The sequence below is a fragment of the Macrobrachium rosenbergii genome, chromosome 2 (assembly GCF_040412425.1).
Source record: "Macrobrachium rosenbergii isolate ZJJX-2024 chromosome 2, ASM4041242v1, whole genome shotgun sequence".
Classification (NCBI taxonomy): Eukaryota; Metazoa; Arthropoda; class Malacostraca; order Decapoda; family Palaemonidae; genus Macrobrachium; species Macrobrachium rosenbergii.
In genome coordinates this window covers 39,407,135-39,424,912 of record NC_089742.1, presented here as the reverse complement: position 1 = coordinate 39,424,912, position 17,778 = coordinate 39,407,135, and the positions used below count along the sequence as shown (strand labels likewise).

Here is a 17,778-nt window from a genome sequence, read left to right as displayed (position 1 = left end):
TTGTAACAGCGCCTATCAGAAGTGTATTTTGTGAATCTAAAGCAGCAGCATTTTGAGTAGATTTTGCAAAAGTTTTCACAAGTTTGTGCAAGGTAAAGTGAATTTTACTTATTATTACCATGGTAAAATAAGGATTGGGGAATTTTCGCCTTATTGAAATTATTATTGGTAAATCTTTTGTGTATTTTTGTGTGTTCTTGTGTTTGCAATTTCTTAATTTTTCACATTTTATATACTGGTAATTTAACATTTATTTACTTAGCAATTTAAGTATTTCTTAATAATTTGACATTGCATACTTGATTTGATTTTCATTTACTAAGATTTTCTTTTCAAATCTTGAGTAATTCTTAATAGTTTAAATTTTGCTTGATTAATTTAATTTCTTGATAAATTAAAGTTTTTGATTTAGTTTTGTTTAATAATTTAATTCAAAAATTAATTAAATTTTGTGTTTTTTCAAGCAATAGTAAATTTGTTCAGGTTGTGAATTCTAGTTATAAATTTTGAATTTAAAAATAAATTTTTGTATTTAAAATGTTTAAAAACAGTTTTTTATTTATTGACCACCAGTGAATAGGGTTAAATGTGTGCATAAGGCAAAGTGATAAACATGTTTTGTTCCTTTGGTTTTGCTGAAGTGAATTAAGACCAGGGAAGTTAAAGTTGTTTGATGGAGTGATGCCCTTTTACTCTAGTATATTTCCTGTTTAATTGTTGATACCTCACACTTGTTATGATAAACTTAGTTTGATTTTTTCACGTGATTAATTAGCTTTTTAAGGGATCACTGTTACCTTTAGAGTACTCAGTCGTAATTTCCTATTGTTATGAGAGTTCAGGTATCTGGCTGAAGTGAGGTAAATTTTTGAATTCTGTGATTGGTTGTGTAATAACCAGGTACTTGGTACACATCATGACAGTCTATATATATATTAAGTCGGTGATGAACTATGTGCTGGCCTGGCAGGGGCACATCCTCTGCAGGTACATTTGTGTCGACGTTGGAGGTTTACACAGTTAGATGCAGTGGGTATCTGACGCATGCATTTGTGCTTTTCTGGTCATGGCTTAGGTGCATGGAGACAGTGTGAGTGCGTGTGTGTTGCACTCTCTAATGGTATATTATCGGAGGAACAGACAATCAAGGGAGAACTTCGGTTTTGGTGGCTGGGTGTGATTTGCCTTGTGCAGTGTTTAAGAACCACCACTGTGATGATACCTTATCTGCGGCCATAGAAAAGTGAGTACCATAATTCATCAACACTTATATCTTTTCCAGACATTAGGTGGAAATACCCAGTTGTGCTGCAGTGAAATTCCCCTGTGTCTCCATTATGCATTTTCCTGTTCTGTTCTCCATTGTGCATTTTTCTGTTTTGATATTGATGTCATTTAACACCATTTCAGGTTTTAATATATGATATGTTTCTTTTAACAGGAATTCTGGGTTCGTCCTGATAGGACGAATATTTTGATGAAACGTTTACATACTATATATAAACATTTATTTGGTTTGAGGACTGGTGAGTACCATAATTCATCAACACTTATATCTTTTCAGACATTAGGTGGAAATACCCAGTTGTGCTGCAATGAAATTCCCCTGTGTCTCCATTATGCATTTTCTGTTCTGTTCTCCATTGTGCATTTTCTGTTTTGATATTGATGTCATTTAAACACCATTTCAGGTTTTAATATATGATATGTTTCTTTTAACAGGAATTCTGGGTTCGTCCTGATAGGACGAATATTTTGGAAGTGGTGTTCGTTTACATACTATATGTATAACATTTATTTTGGTTTGGGAACTGGGGTGTTAGTCACTAGCATTGGTTGGTCTAGAAGCATTAATCTGAATATTTGTGAATCAGAATTTGCTCTAGTGATGATTTCCATTTATTGGGGGTGGAATTCACTCCATTTCATGACCGTAGTTTTTGCTGAATTACTTTCGTTAAATTTGCAAATAAGGTCTAGTTTTGTACCTTACTGTTTAATTCCAGTAAGCCTTTGTCTGAGGATAGATTCAGTAAGAGGAGTCGACGAGGGAGAAGGTATTTCCTGACCCAGGATGGGCCACCGCTACCAGAGAATCTTAGAAAAATAAGATGATTGATGTTGTTCTTAAAACAGATACAGCAATAGAATATGGCCTTATTTGACCTGGGTATAGGGTCATTAACAGCGGTGGCAGCAGTGGGATTTTTGTGTCCCCTTACTGTTAGCCTTAGTATTTACCGAGCATTGACTGTTATGCATATGCGCCTACCCACCTTAAGTAATTTCTTAGAAAGTATTTAATATCCGCTTGGGAGACCACATTTACGAATTAATAGTTTAGTCAATAAATTTGTCGATTTTTTCCCGAGATTCTAAAGAGGGTACAGCTAGTCAGTCTCACGGCCAATTCTTTATGGCATCTCTGGAACCTTAAGGAAAAGGGAATAACAATAAAATTCATTACCAGTATTATCAGTAGCTTTTGTGAGAGTGGCATCCAGTGTTCCCAAATCATCAGGACGAAAAAGTGCTGGCATTGCTGTGAAAATATGCTAGGCTCTGAAATGTGCTAAATGTAATATCAACTTATGCTAGCATTGTGCCAAGTTGTCAGTTCGTTATTAGCTAAACGTAATAAGCTTAGTGACATAAAAAAAAACAACAGTATATGTTATTTAACATTTTAATATAAAACTCATTTTGTAATGTATTGAAAAAGTTAAACAATTTTGCTAGCCAGATGATTTCTCTGTCAAGGAACTTGAAACATAATTTTTGGTAAACAATATTGCCATTAAATTCCGGCATAAAGTTTTCCCAAACTAAAAAAGAAATGTCTTCAATTTGTTAAGGTGACTATTGATGCCACTGAGGATATATATTCTTACCCAATGATTTAATCATATCTTCCTACGGCTCAAATTTTACACACTCACTTTGTTTGATGCCCTCTCCACTTACAATTTCATTGGCAAGGGTGCCGATCTTGAGCTTATTTCTTTTCTCCGTTTTTTTGTTTTTCAAGTTAACCATGAAAATATCCTCTCACAGTCTGCATTAGATACTGCTATTGTTAATAATGCTTTAGCAAGTTTGGAGACTAGTGAGTATTTCCCTGTGTGACATATTTTTGACCAAAAGGATTCAGTGTCTATGGCAGCATTCCGTGAGAGAATATTCTGTACATCATCATTCAGGATTAGTAATCTCCATTCATCATCCAAGTTTTGTTCATTTTCCTCACTAACAAATCCAGGAATTTTGGCAATGATGTTTGAAACAGACATAATATTCCCACGTATAATTTTCTCAGGATCAAGGACAGAACAGATACCAAAAAGAAGTGTGTTACAGAGAGGTAAGCGCTGCTGCAGCTAAATGGCCAGTTCTACCAGAAACATACATTTTTTTCTCGTGTTGATTGTGCTGCAAACTTTGAAATTGAGTTTGCACGTAAGATTGTGCTGGAATTATGCTAAAAAATAAATTATGCTATAAAAAATGCTAAACACTTGAATTGAGGCAGAATTATATTAAAAGCATAAAATTATGCCAAATTTGGGAACACTGGAGGGCATCAAAATTCCATTGCCACTTGAAATACCGAAATTGTTCGTTAACGTCAGATCCAGTGTTTTTATCTGATTACTGCTGCGTATATATATATATATATATATATATATATATATATATATATATATATATATATATATATATATATATATATATATATATATATATATATATATTTTAATTCTTGTACTCATTTATGTTTGTGATAACGGCGGAGTTTTCTTTGTAAATCTTCTTAACTCTAATGTCTTTGCAATTAAAGATACATTTTAAGGATTGGCGTAGTCACCGGCACCCCACTGGGTGTATTTTTAGATCCTGCCGAACCATTTCTAAGAACGGTAGAGAGAGTTCACCTGATGCTTCTTGCTGTTTATAAGATTTATTCTACTACTGAACCTTATATAGAACCGACTCCTTGACCCAAGAAAAATAAAAATTGGATTCTAAACAAAAACCTACCTACAGTTTCGTCACATTTTAACATTTTCTAAATGATTATGTCTAACCAAAGTGACCAGGAAGCTTTTCAGACTTTCTGTTCAATTTCAGGTTTTGGCCTCCACGAGTGATGGATACATTGTTTCTGGTTTGGCAAAGATCATCGTTTACGTGCCTGAGTCATCTACTCGTCACAAGGGGAAAGTCCCTCCCCACAGGGGGTTAGTGTCGTCAGTGCACCTCATCCGGTGCAACGTAGGCATTACTTAAGTGTCTTTGCAGCGTCTAGTGTCGTCAGTGCACCTCATCCGGTGCAACGTAGGCATTACTTAAGTGTCTTTGCAGCGTCCTTTCGGCCCCTAGCTGCAACCCCTTTCATTCCTTTTACTGTGCCTCCATTCATATTCTCTTTCTTCCATCTTACTGTCCACCCTCTTCAATAATTGACTCATAGTGCAACCGCGAGGTTTTCCTCCTGTTACACCTTTCAGACTTTTACTGTCAACTTCCGTTTCAGCGCTGAATGGCATTAGTTGCCCAGTTGCTTGGCATATTTGCCTAAAATCTATGTAGATCTGTATATAGACAAGGAGAAAGTGAGTTTTCCCATGAAATATTTTTCATTGAATGAAAGATAACGTTGTTTTCTATACTGAAAGCAATCATTGATATTGGACATGATGCCACATGAGGGATTTCGCCATTTAGCCCAAACGCATGTCAGCATTTATTGCTAAACTTCTTTTCATAACAGTCTGCCACTGAAATTATCAAAGATTTCCCACTACAGACAATTCGGCTTATGGAAACACAAAACGTTCTTTACAGACTTCTAAGAAGTTATGCACCTGAACTAGAATTAATAACTCGGTAGCAGTTTCATTTTGCCAGTTGCATCTTATTAGGATTTTTATGTTCATTTCAAGAACCTGATGCAACTAAAGTAAAAAGTGCGCCGAAATTTCCTCGACGCAATCAGGTTTTCCGTACAGGCGCTACAACGTATAACCAAGGCCACCGAAAATAGATCTATCTTTCTGTGGTCTCGGTATAATGCTGTATGAGCCGCCGCCCATTTGATGATTAGAGGGTGGATGATCAACATACCAATTTGCAGCCCTCTAGCCTCAGTAGTTTTTAAGATCTGAGGGCGGACAGACAAAGCCGGCACAATAATTTTCTTGTACAGAAAACTAAAAGGAGTACATCCGTTACACTTTGTTTGCATACTTACATCTACGTTGGAAATGGATTTTTGGATTATGAAGACCAGCTTATGTAGGAATTGAACGCGATGTTTGAGCAGGTGCTGAAGTGAAGTGAATCGTATCCATTCTCAGGAGACTGATTGGTTTTAATCAGGCTTTTAGTATGGAGCTAGGAAATCTTCAAAAAGCATCCACACAACTATTAGCCTAAAATAGATAAGTAAATGAAAATTAGCATCATCCGAAGCTGCACCAAAGTCTAACCTATTCTGCCCTGATCTATAGTCCACGCTACAAACTTTCAGTTGAAATTCGTTAGCATTTTTTATTTTTTATTTTGTGGAATACGAAAACAGATGCAGGCGAGTATGTTGACGCAGGTAAATCGCTAAATGAATGGGCCCACTAGGTGGGTAATGCCGTGAGTGCCCCTCGTCCGGTGCACTGTAGGAATTACTTAAGGTTCTTTGCAGCGTCCCTTCAGCTCATAGCTGCGACTCCTTTAATTTCTTTTACTGTACCTCCTTTAATATTCTCTTCCATCTTTCCACCCTCTGCCACACCGTCAGCAGTGCATTGCTGTTAGTGTTCCTCTGAACCTTTACCAATTTCAGTGCTGAATGACTGGTATATAGGTCGCAATTAAATTTTTAGCCTGATTTTAAATTTCATTTATAAATGAATGGGATAACATTACGATAGTTCTACAGTACTTTTCATCTAGCGCATTGTAAAGGCATTCATTATTCAAGGTAGCACACTGTTTGCTTAAAAAAGGTAGCCATGATAATCACCTTTATATGGTTCACAAATTTCTGAAATATCTTCATTTATAGATGTCCTGTTGGGAGGAAGTTTGTAACAGAAATATATGAATAATAAGAATTATAATAATTTTAGTGGAACATAAGTTATTGCACATTACCTGAAGAAAAAATCAGCTGCTTATAGTTAACTTTACAACACATGCATGTAGAAACTGGTCAAAGTTGATTTAAGTTTGGCCATTTAGAATGGAAGGTTAAGAAATAGAACGAGAACTCTGTCAGAAATATTTATATTCGCAATAAATTCTTTACAGATATAAGGAAAAAAGCACGAAGTTGGTTGTACAAGGCAGTAATGTATTCTGATTTCTAAAACTTCATGAAGTTCTGTGGGGAGAAGAAATAGAACATTACAGCTAGACATGATCTTTCTGGTAATAATAGCTACAAGTTTGTTTGTTAGTGAGTTAGTAACGATTTGAAAAAATAAAGTTAATTTTTAATGCTTGAAAAGACAATAAATTAGACAATAACTCGTTTCCCCTGTTTTAGAGGGAGGCGATTTGGATAAATGGAATAGTCTATGTTTAAAGTGTCTCGTTTTCTATTACAGGTGACCTTGACGCGTTTTCATTAATGAACATTCTCGATAAACTTCTAGTTTTTCCGCCTGTTGCAGTGACTGAGAAACCAGTAATGTTTCGTATTCGTACTGGCCAGTAAAAATTTTTGTAACTGCATATTGTCTTTGTCACATAAAAATGGACCATATTTATTTTTTTGGTAAATACTATCGCGATTATACGGCGATTTAAATTTTATTTCTTAAAATAATTTTGATCTGATTTTCGTATTACACTGATAGCTAGGTTGATCTACCATCTTTATGAGCTCAGGAGTAACTGAGCAATCATTTATATCATTTAAGGTCGTTTTTTTATTGCCTCGGACATTTCAAGATACTACGTACTATTACCAGGTCTCTTGTAACTTTTATGGTTTTATAGCAAGTATACTGTAATGGGATGAAGTTGCCATGTACCTACGGACGCTCAGGGTGTTATGTGATATTGCATTAGGCAGTTCTTGGTGACCATCCATTATGATTCAAGTACTGATCAAACCCAACGTTGCTTATCAGCTCAGTGGTCTGGTTAAACTAAGATATACTTCTTAGCTTATGGCAGATCGGACAGCCTTAGTTTGACTTTAATTTTAATTTTAATTGTCTTATATATATATATATATATATATATATATATATATATATGAAGCACACACACACACACACACACACGTTATTCATTTTTGTCACTGATTGGTTTGTTCATAGTGGATGCTCGATCAGGGTTTGTTTACGTTTGCTTATTACATATTTATGTGTGGATGATGATGTTAATGGTAATTACTGCACATGTGTCGCATATTAAATTGCACGATACATCTTCATAGATGACTCTAACTATTTCAAATAAGTCCTAGAAAGCGAAAAACATAGAAAAAGGTCAGTTGTTACGGAACATTACTTAAAAATCGTGATTGGTATCCAACGCCTGACTGTTAAGCTTAGAATTGTGCATCGTCTTAACATGGCGAATGTTTACTAAGTCGCCAGCTAAACAAATACCGAGTTTCGTCAGACTGCAGAGATTTTTCTGTTTGTGAGTCAGTTTACCGTTTATTTCAGACAGAATTAGGTATAATGTGAGTGGTTGGTCAAGTTCGATACTTTAGTCAATGCACGAATTGCAAAAGGTTCGGCTATGTAATCTGTAATTTCATGATTGTCTTGTACTGTACTACCTTAGGGTACGCCAGTAATCAAGGCCAATCAAACCACTCTATCGTATGTCAAGTTTTGATTCGTCATCTTGAGAGGCTTAGTAACAATTGGTCCTTTATTACAGTTGCTTTATTACGGTAATATATCGCGTGTTAGAGTGGCCAAACACATCAGTCGCATTTTCTGACAGTTAACCGGAAGTTACTAGCCTAGGCCTATCTATCCGTGAGGGTTTTGACCATTAGGCCGTGGTCAGGTCATGGTTAGGCATATGCAGGGCCAAAAAGTATGCTGTGTCATAAGAATAAGGGTATGAAAAATCAGTAAATGTAAAGTAGATGGCAACACGATATAATTTGTAATAGATTTTTTTGTTTAAACAATATAGAAAAGGGTGTGTATAATGCAGTACAGTTGAGATATTGTTAAAAATGTACCAAGATAATGAGAAATTTGCAGACTTTTGTTCTTATCTTAACGTTGATCTGGTAGAACTGTAGAACAGCTCCGCATGGGGTATTACCTTGGAAATTGACTTCTATAGTACTGTATTTTGGTCACTTAAAAAGAATTTACCTTTATTTTTGGGGGGTTGACTGTAATTATCCTCTGATTGACTTTAGAACTAATATGTTATTGTATGCCGGCCATCCTGGAATGCTATCGCGCATGTGCAGTGTTATAGGGGACCTTTTGGTAAAAAGTGGAGTTTCATTCACCTGGGGGTCCGGGGGGCTGCTAAGTAACACGGCCTGTTAGGTTAGGGTACATTATGTTTGTATAGTTCCTGTTATAATAGGTTTCCTTAGCCAATCCCTTCTTGAACATATGCTCCCTAATGACTTGCGCATGTTAATGTTCGTTTCCGGTCCTAACATCTCTGCTTGATTTTTTTATTATTTCTTATGAATCTTCATTAAAAAATGAAGAAAAAACTTTTTATACATAATTCTCGCAAACTATTATTTATCACAACAAAAAATAAAATTTATGGAAATAATTGAGGATTTTTCTAAGTTTCAATTTCATCTTACCCATGACTTCAAGAGCTCCCGTGAGTGTGTTTGTACAGTCACTCAAAAATGTTTTGCAACTTGTTCCAGAAGTTTTCATTCACCTAACAGTAATTTGTTCTTTTGATATTTACAAGGAAATGTAATTTTCTTATTCGACTTTGGTTATTAATCATACGGTTAACAATATAAAAAAGAATGGTGAGTGAAAAATTCATATTACAAAAAATGATGAAACATTTTGAAAAATTTCACTTCAGATGATTGGGCAAAAGAGTCAAAAGAAGAAACTATATTTCGAATCCAGATAAAAGCTTATTGACTAATAAAGTAAATGAATAATCTTCAATGAAATTATATATAAATAAAGAAAAATTCCAACCATTATTGTTGTCAAAAACAAAAAGAAAAAATCTCATAACGTGGTATGTTATTGTGTGACTCCACATTCGGGCAGGAAAAATTAAACTAAATTGTCTCATCACTTGCACCGATAAGATGGGCAACAGACTGCCGCACCACAATCATTACCTTGCATAACTCGGCAGCTTAGCGTAATAAAACAACCATGTATAGAGAATAAAACAACAGAGGCGAGGAAATATGATAAATTCATTGTAAAAGTGGAGGATGACTGATGTTGCACTGCAGGATCATCATGGATGATCACTGAAGGAGCTCCGCCTAACTCCCCTGACAAGCCAGTGTTGCCATAAAGAGAACTTTACACTTTCCTCAAGTTGCTCCTCAAACCATCCGTAACAGGCTACATGAGACCAAAATATTATTCATCATACTCCTGCCAGAAACACTTCATATCAGTGAAACACAAAAAGAATAGAGGCTAGGGGGTGCGTTATAATGTAATCCAGTGGCGATGATTTCTGTAGAATCATCTTTGTGAAGAGGAGGAGACATTCTCCACTGATGAGCATGGTAGTCTTCTTCACTGCTGGCATTTAGCATTAACTAAATTAATGTTGAACTTCTTGCTAATTTTAATTCTTTAGAAACTTAGATACAGGCGGTCCCGGTTTACGGGGGTTCGTTCTTGCAGCGTGTCGTAACCGAAAATCGTCGTAAACGGAAAATCGTCGAAAATCGTCAAAAATCATAAGAAAACCTTACTTTTAATGCTCTGGGTGCATTGAAAACGACGTAAACTGCATTATTATTGAGTTTTACATAAAAAAACCTTCAAATTATGATTATTCTGCGTTTTGGGGCCAAATTTCTTCCGTCGGATCGGCGTAGCGTCGTCGTAACCCGGAACATGAGTCGTAAATGGCGGGAAATAATTTCTGATGAATATATTTGAAAAGCGTCGTAACCTCGGAACGTCGTAAGCCGGAACCGTCGTAAACCGGGGACTGCCTGTAATAAGAAATACAAAAATAGGCGTTATATATTCAGTTAACTTCATAAGAGGCATCAATATGATAGGCCTAAGTAGCAATGAAAGAAATGAGAAATTACATATGATAATGGCATTATATATATATATATGTGTGTGTGCATGCCCGCGCAATTATATTCTGTGTATTACAGAAACAGACGTGAAATCTGTTAGTCTAGTTCAGTATATTTTATATTAAGTTTCACTAGTTCACAATATACATAGGATTAGTCACTCAGAAATTTGATTAATAATAATGTGCAAACAAATCTTTACAAAAGTCGTATTTGTTGATGTTAATAAGACTAATAGTTCAACTGTATATAACGAGCTAGGCCTATGTCTACAAAGTTCACACATATGAAGGAGATAAAACAACGATAGTGATGGCAGGTGGAGATGAAAATATTAAAATATAAGAACAGCGATGACCTCTGAAGTATTATAGTAACATCCTTTTATTAAGTAAAGTATGACAACAGTAAGCAGTATCAGAAAAAGCCCTGTTTAAGGGAAACTACAGGTAATTTCTTGGACCCACCACTATAGTGTTCAGTTGTTTCACGGCGCACAACTGAGTTGCCAAATAGGGCCAGATGTCGCTATTATAAGCTGTTGTCCGAAAACTTTTGAAGTATGTTGCAAAACTTTTTTGTGTGATTGTACATAGGCAGCGGGCAGCCATGCGCATGCCCATGCATTTCACCACTTATCTATCATTATGTCACATTGTTTTGATGTGATTGGCGAATGCATTTGCGTGGGCGTTCTGTCGACTCGGAATTTGAAATTATTGGCGCGGCTCATCAGATCAACCAAGTCAAAACGTTTATTCCTTGTAACTAGGCCTCTTTTTGAATACAGTTGAAATCACCCAATAATAAACCAGTTTTCATTTGGATCTTAGTTCAGAACCAATGAAAACAAGTCATTTATTTCATTAGCCTACTAATTTTCTGTTGATTATTTCAAATTTCACCCACAACTGATATGCGGTAAAATGTTTGTAATTCTTATCATTCCCACAATGGACGCCACATGTAATGGGTGTGAATTTACAAAATAGTGCTTCAGGAAATTTTTCGAACAATATGATGAAGCCTTATCTTTTTTAAGAAGTCACAGATTTCTTCCACGTTCTGTTACTTGCCCTAAATGTTCCAAGCCCTGTACTTTAAGACCAGGTAAGAATTTATGGTGCTGTTATAGTAGTGTTTCTCTCCCAAAATAAAAAAAACGAAAGGTTTGCAGCTATACTGTTAGTGACTTTAAGGGAACTTATCTTGAAAGAATTCATATTGCAATACACTCCCTGAACACCTGAATTAGCCCTGGTTACCTACCAGCCCGAACTATATCCCCAACTCATTACCCACTAAGTGGGTAATTAACTGTCAAGCGTTACCAGCTTACAGGAAAATCCTAACAAATGAGTTACCTAGCGTACCGTTGCTTAGCGCTGCTGCAAGTCCCGGCTGTATGGCGAGAACAATTGCTTTTTGTTCGCGTGCTGCTAGGACTTGACATCAGGCGAAATTTTGGTTATTGCTTCCCGACCCCCTTATTTTCGTTTTGGATTGGATAACGACTTGGACTGGTTTTGATCGCCCCCTTCTCTTCTGGATTGTTCTTTCTCCGTTTTGACTTAGCTGGCTTGGATTTTGAAATGGATAAAATGGATAAGACACCACCCTTGGACAACTCTCGGCTTCCCACTTCTGCTTCTGCGTGTGGCGGAGATCGCTACCGCTGGAACACCGCGGCCATCGTTCGTGCACGCCTGCAAGAAAAGGATGAAGTACCCATAAAAGCGACAGACATTCGTTGTGCATAAATTGCAGGAAGGTACAATGTAGCGTCACATTGCGATGTGGCGAGTGTAAGGTCATGATCGACAACACAGATGGAGGATTATCTCAAGCATAGGAAATCATTAGCTTCTAAGAGTTAGCGTAAGGATTCAGCGGTAGAAACTCAGGGTTTTGACAAAAGGGCTTTAGAGTCAAATTATTTAGGAAATTAGAAGACAAATTGTCAGCCAGCATGTCTAGTTTGTTTCAAGTTTCATCAAAACTAACAGAGATAAAGGATCAGGAAAAGTTAATAGGGACACAGAACCTAATGGCTCTTTTTCAGCTCCCTGCCTGTTCAGAATCAGCCCTAAGGGTGCCGGGGTCATGGAGAACCGCCAAACCTCAAAGGTGAGATCTACCGGCCCCCTGGCGCGAGCAGGCAGTGTCAGCAGCAGATTTCCCCTTTCACCCTGGTAACGTAAAGTCCTAAGGTAAAATCTAATTTAGGATTGGCGCAGACAGTTAGAGATAGGGCGGTAAGTAAAAGAATCAGGAAGATAAAAGTTGAAGGTGCAGTCGGGGTCAGGTGTCATTAAGGTTGCGGCTCCATTGTTGGATCAACAGCGGTTCTTTTTCCGCAGTAGGTTCTCTGCAACAAAGGTTCTGAATTCGGTGAGGATGATTCAATTTTGGTTCCTAGCTCTTCTAGTGTGGATAGGTTGGAAAAGTATCCCTTTCTCTTCTTCTAAGTTTCTTCTTCCCCCTCGGGGACAAACCCGTCCCTTTCAGAGTCCAATTCAATTGATCAATTGCTGAACATTGCAGAGTATAATGCTGATCTGTTGGGACTCTCTAAAGGCTACAGATCTTTGGTTAGAAATTGTTTTAATATTGGGTTTCCAACATTTTTGAGCATGTCTTGAAAAATCTACCTGAATTTACAAATGATGCTTTACAGGATTATCAGGGGAACAGAATCGGTCTATTTTCTTTCCTTAAAATCTATAAGCTTCTTCTGTATCCCACCGGACATCTCTTCTCCTATGGTTTCAAAATCTTCTTCTTTGGGTTTCTCAGCCTTCCGTTTGGTCATTCTGCCGGGAGACTTTGTGGTTTCTTCTCTCGCTCATCCGGGTTCTCTACCGTTAACGGACTTGCCTTGGGACAATCTTCCACAAATCATATGTTCTCGTCTTCTGGAGCCTGTTGCTGCGACATCTGGTAATGCGACTGTACCCGTGTTCAATGTTTCGGCCGGTAGTCTCAACAATCACTCCAGTAGCTAGGTTTTGGGTAACCTATCATCACAATCGCCGGGTTGGCACCTCGCAGTTTCCCATGCGAAACTCCTGTGAGCTCCGGTCCGTCTGGTGCGTTTCATGTATGGCGTCATCGGCAGGGTCTCCGGTGGTTTTCGAGTGTGGCTTCTTCTTCTCTCTTCCCTCCTACTGTACCTTCCTTCTCTACCTTTCCAACAGGTGTCTCTGTTCCTCGGTTAGGGCGGTTTTTGTAGAGTTCGGGTTGGGATTTGCGGAGTCAACATGAGTTTTTCCCACCTTGTTCTTCTTCATAAATAGCGGAGTGTCTCTGCGGCGATTCCTCATCAGCATGCTTCTGTTATTCAGCCTAGTTAAGGTTGGCGAGTATTGTGACTTCTCCGTTTTCTGAGGCGTGGTTCGCCCAGGTGTGTCTGGCTCAGCGTAGCTCCACCGTTGTTGGAGAGGCGGGTTTCGCGGCAACCCTTCTCGGCTGCCGCAACGTTAGGTTGATTCCCAGGTGTGTCGTCTTGCGCGCTCAGGTATTCGATGTTCGGGTTAACTGATCCAGCGTTTTCCCAGGGTCAGCCTGTCTCTGTTCCTGTCGACTCGATTCGGATCTTTCTGATAAGTTTCTCTTAGGAAGAGGATCGGTACTGGAACCTGTTCTCCTTCTGGCGACGAGAGCGAATACAAGCGGATGGTGGACTTCATTCATGCTCTTTACCCACAGTCAAGGCTCGGAAGAACCTTTTCAACCTAATCAGGCAATGTTTGAGTCACTGTTGCCGAAACCAGTGGTGGCTCATGCAAAGAATCTAGTTTGGTTTGGCGTGTCAAGCAGGCATTTGAGAGCGGGCGGTAGGTTAGCGGCGTGGTGGGTCGGGTAGGCAGGATTCCTCCTTACTTCCTTCTCGTAAGAGGTTTTTACAAGGTTGCGGGTAACCCTTCTGCGGTGTTAGGTACCTCTTAATGAATCAGTGGAAGCTCTTCTATCTAGGGTCCCTTCTTCAAATCGTTTGGTTTCCGTCCTGGCGAGAGAAAGCGGTATTTTGGAAGACACTTTTTCGTTCTCAGTCGGAGGCTCTATCCCTTTCGATGTGGATGTTATCTGGTTTAATGGGGTTCCTTAAACAGGGCAGTTATTCTCCCCGGACCGGTTTTGTTCGACAATCTCATCACCGGTGTCAATGGGACTGGCTTATCAGGCAAATATATCGGCCGGTTATGCGACCTTCTTCGGTAAGAAAAGGAGGATTTCTTTCTGAACCATCTACCTCCACATTATCCAGATATTCACAAAAGGGCACTGTTGAGAGCACCTTTGCGCTCAGCAACAGTCTTTTCAGGGAGAGAAGATGTAGCGATGGTAAATTTCGTTTCCTCCTCTTCAGCTGTAATAAGTCACAGCAAGTCATGATTCAGTGGCAGCACAGTCCTCTAGATCTCCGAGAGGTTCCAGGATGACATCTCCAGCCAAGCGGACCCGTTCCAAATCACCAGCCCAGGTCCCTAAGAAAGTCGTTTCTCATCAGACTTCAGCTTCTGCTTCAGATCGAAACCTTCTGTCCAAGAAGGGTTTTGGAGTAGGAGACACTTCCTCGTCTGCACGGTGGAGGTTGCCTAAAGCTCCATTCTGGGAATCCTGGAAGGAGTATGGCGCGGAGAGTTGGGTAGTGGAGGTGTTAAGGAAGGGGTACAGAGTCCCTTTTCGTTCCCTGCCTCTCTATCCCAGCTCACCGGTTCATCTTCCCAGTTATTCCCCTTCTTCCATCAGAATAAGCGTTAGCAGCAAGTCAAGCCCTCTGGGAAAAAGGGCATTAGAACCCTCCTTCTTCCCCCTGGGTTTTACAGTCAGATTTTTGTGGCTCCAGTCGGGAGGATCTTGGAGCCCATCATAGATCTCTCGAGTCTCAACGGTTCATCATCTCCCGAAGTTTCATGGAAACTTCTCGGTGGTGCTGCTGCGGTCGGTCGGAGGCGACTGGATGATTTCAGTGGACCTCAAGGGCAGCTTATCTCCAAGTTCGGTCATCCGGAATCTCGGAAGTTCACCCGATTCCGGGTCCAACTGGAACATTTGAGTTCAGAGTCCTCTGCTTCGGTCTGACACAGCACCTCAAAAAGTCTTACGAGGGTGATGTCTCCTATTTCAGAGATAATGCATCAATCGGGGTTTCAGGATGAGCGATACCTCGGCGATTAGTTAGTTCAGGCCGTCAGTGAGGAAGTTTTGCAGGCGAGGGACTTCTTACTGAATTTGTGTCAAAAAGTTGGGAATCGCGCCAACTTAGAAAAGAGCTCTTTGATTCCAGCTCAGACAAAAGCGTACTTAGGGATAGCGATTCCAGGCCAGCGTCGTTTGAGGCTTTCGGCGGAGGAGCGAGTTTTGGCAATGCTGAGCCAACTAGAAACATTCAGATCGAACAGGCGCAGCCTGTAAGCCTATGGAAGAGCTTGCTGGGCAGGATGGCCTCCCTCTCTCTCCTAATTCAGGGTCTCGTCTCTGGATGCGTTCTCTTCAGGCATGTCTCAGGAATCGCTGGGACTTTCGGGGAAGAAAGCGTTCATAGTCTGGGGCGATTCTTGCCTGAAAGGATCTTGGTGGTGGTCAGAAGAATATCATCTGACCATCGGCGTAGATGGAACTCCCCATTCCAGATTTCCATCTGTACACAGATGCCTCGGATCAGGGTTGGGGAGCAGCCCTGGAGGAATGTCAGGCCAGAGGCCTTTGGATGAATCTGGATGGGAGGTCCATCAACCACAGAGAACTATGAGCAGCAGAAGGCTCAAAGTTAGCCGCAGAATCAGTTAAGCAACAGGGCCAGTGGCGCTCTTTTGCGACCGCGTAACGGCTGTGTCATACCTCAAGAAGGAGGGGACAAAATCACAAACTTTGAATCAAGTCGCCCAGAGAATTCTCCGCTGATGCAGTGCCACAGGGACTACTCTCTCGTTCCTCAATTAGGTATGGAAACTCAGCGTTTTGGCGGGCGCTAAACGTGCCAAAGAGGTTCTAGGGGAATGGGCGTTTAGTGCAGGAGGAAGTTCAACTTCTATTGAAGAAATGACCAGCAACCATAGACCTGTTTGCTCTGAGACTAAACTTTAAGCTTCCCAGTATACTTCTCCCCAGTAGAAGATCCATGTAATGCGTTGGGATGGATGCCATGTTGCATTCTTGGGCGACATGCAGGCGTGCATTCCCTCCGTTCGGAATGATTCAACAAGTGTTAATGAAACTCCAGGATCTCCTGCAACACCGAGATAGCGTTGATTTGCCCTTTTTGGCCTCAAGACCTTGGTTCCCGGACCTTCTCGATTTACTAATAGATGTTCGGTTTTCCTGCCAGAGAGGAAAAGATCTTCTCAGACAACCGCACTTCCATCTTCCACCGGAACCTCGCGTGCTGAAGCTGGCTGCGTGGGAGACTATCAGCGAGCAGCATGTCATGCTGGACTCTCTAAGGCAGTGGCTCGCCAACTGTCTTTCTGTCTGAAGATCATCCAGAAAACTATATCAGGCCAAATGGGCAGTTTATACGCAGTTGGTGCGGAACCAAGGTCATCGTATTTCTCTACCAGCGGTGGCGAAGATAGTGGACTTTCTTCTTTTTCTGAGGAAAGAAAAATTTTACGTACTCTCTCGATCGCGGTTACAGATCAATGCTTAGTAATGCGTTCCGTTTCCATCTCCCAGAATTGGCGACCAGTAGAATACTTCACGATCTCTTAAGGTCTTTTAAGATAGCGACGTCCAGTTCTTCCCCGCCGAGCACCATCGTGGGATTTTATGATTTTGACTCTCCTTAGAGTCGTCAGAATCGAGCCATTAGAAACACTGTCATTAAGACAGTTAACGAAGAAGGTATTATTTCTAGTTGCTCTGTACAGCTAGAAGAGTAGGAGAAATTCGAGCTGTCTCAAGAACTGTATCTTTCTCGGGAAAGATATTTTCTGTCATATTTGCCGGAGTCGTAGCTAAATCGGAATCGGAATCGAATCCTTTACCCAGGCGTTTAAGTAACGTCTTTAGAAGAATTTCGTGGAGGTGGCAGCTTCCAAATGCTATTATGTCGGTTAGGCCCTGAAGGCTTATTTATCACGCACAGAAAAGATGTTGCCTCACCGAGAAGCGTTATTCGTTTCTCCCAGATGTCCTTCACACCGATCTCGAAGAATGCTGTTAGTTTTTTCCTAAGAGGTAATACAACAGCGTCGGCTAATTCTTACCGTCTCTTCGGAACCATCGAACTCCTCTGAGCAGCCCAAGAGCTCATAGTATTAGAGGGGTAGCGACATCGTCGGCATTTCTCAAGAATTTCTCGGTGTTGGCAATCTTAGAAGCAGCTACTTGGAAATCGTATCAGTTTTCACTTCCTTCTACCTTAAGGACATTCAATTCTCGTCGGATAAGGGTTTACTCGCTGGGTCCTTTTGTGGCGACCAATTCAATTCTTTAGTAAAGGGGTAGATGAAAGGTGGGGGTGGGAGAGTAGGGGCAAGGTTAGACAGCATAAGATAGGGAGTAGTTTTGTCAGT

General features: G+C 39.9%; 1 protein-coding gene across 2 annotated transcripts in view; it reads left to right on the top strand.

Annotated features, from left to right (window-relative positions):
• The first annotated feature begins 7,527 nt into the window (after positions 1 to 7,527).
• LOC136845311 (uncharacterized) overlaps positions 7,528 to 17,778 on the top strand; it is a 73,961-nt gene continuing 63,710 nt past the window's right edge. Inside the window, exon 1 of one of the 2 annotated variants that reach the window (XM_067115527.1) lies at positions 7,528 to 7,653. The gene's annotated coding sequence lies outside the window, so the exon portion shown is untranslated. The remainder of the gene's footprint in view (positions 7,654 to 17,778) is intronic. The other variant, XM_067115535.1, reaches the window with a different exon arrangement.